Genomic DNA, 1,737 nt, shown 5'->3' on the forward strand with positions numbered 1-1,737 from the left:
TTGTTTGGACTTTTTAACAATGGCATTTTTTGGCATTGGCAACCATGAAAACATTTTGTAACTGTCTCTCAGACGATACACAGTGTACTGCCTGCTAGTGCTAGTTAAACAAGTGATGTCAACAAATCAGCAATTCAAATAATTTAGGTAAGTAATTATTTATTTCATAAATACATAAATTTTCTTGAATTTAGCAGACAGTACTCATGTTATTTATATTTTATAGTGGCAGCAAAAAGTCTAGCACTAGCCTTGAAAGTGACACTTATGACTTACGTTATGGCAAATTCAGAGAAAAAATAATACAAGTTAGTATTGTTATTATTTAGAAAGAAATATAGGATTAAAATTAAGATAATTTAAAAAATATAGTTACTTTATAAGAATTAAATTAATTTAATTTATAAACTAACAATAAAATATGTTCATGTAATTATGTATCTACTTACTGTGTTTTTAAGCAACATGTATATAATAATTTATAATATAATTTAAAAAATTTTTTTAGATTTTTAACATAATGAGTAAGGAAAGAGGATGCAAATTCAACAATGATCTAAGAAGTGAATTTCCTTTTATTAAAAAACCGCAAAGCTATTACATGGTAAAGTGTGAGAAATGTAATGATGAATTTTCTATTTCCCATAGCGGGAAGAATGATATTTCAAAGCACTTGGAGACACAGAAACATAAAAGATATTTAAATACTGCTGCATCTTCCTCCAAAATACAGGAATTTTTTCAGAAAACAACTTATGGAGATGAAGAAAAGAAATTAGCATTAGCAGAAGGACTCATGTCTTTTCATGCTATGAATCACAATCATTCCTTCAGGTCTATGGACTGTACATCACAAGTTGTCAAAAAGTTAGTCAACAAAAAATTTGCCTGTGCTAGAACAAAATCCGAGGCAATTGTATGTAATGTGCTTTCCCCATATTCATTTTCAGAATTAAATACAAATCTAGACAAAATTAATTTTATATCCATATATTCTGACACATCTAATCATAAGGATATAAAGTTTTTCCAACCATTATTAGATTTTTGATTCAGAAACTGGAATAAAAATTAGAATTTTAGATTTCATTTCTTTGCCCAGCAAAACTTCTGAAATAATTTTCAGTTCCATTATTAATATTTTGGAAAAAAACAATTTAAAACATAAAATGACTGCATATTGTGCAGACAACACAAATGCAAATTTTGGAGGAAAAGTGAGGAGCGGTACAAATAATATTTTTTATAAATTAAACAAAAACCTTAATCAAAACATTATTGGTGTTAGTTGTGCAGCACACATAATACATTATGCCATTCAAACAGCTGCTGATTTGTTGCCTGTAGATGTGGAAAATATTGTTATTAAAATATATTCTTATTTCTATATATACACTGTACGTGTTGAAATGCTTAAAGAATTTTGTGAAACCGCAGAAGTCAGATATCAGAAAATACTTGGATACAGTAAATGCGTTGGTTAGCTCTTTTGCCAGCTGTCGAAAGAATTTTGAAAATATACGGTCCTTTAAAATCTACTTTCTATCACAGGATAAACATCCTAGAATTTTAGAAGAGTTTCTTGAAAAAGAATCTTCAAAAATTTGGCTAGAGTTTGTACACAATCAAGCAGCTCTATTTCAAATGCTATAAAACTTATTGAAGATGACAAAATTTCGGTAATTGAAGCAGCAAATGAAGTTAATAATTTAAAATTTCAGTGTCAAGAACTGTTAG

Source organism: Otolemur garnettii, unplaced genomic scaffold, assembly GCF_000181295.1.
Source record: "Otolemur garnettii isolate 467f Iridium unplaced genomic scaffold, OtoGar3 scaffold00288, whole genome shotgun sequence".
NCBI classification, from domain to species: Eukaryota; Metazoa; Chordata; class Mammalia; order Primates; family Galagidae; genus Otolemur; species Otolemur garnettii.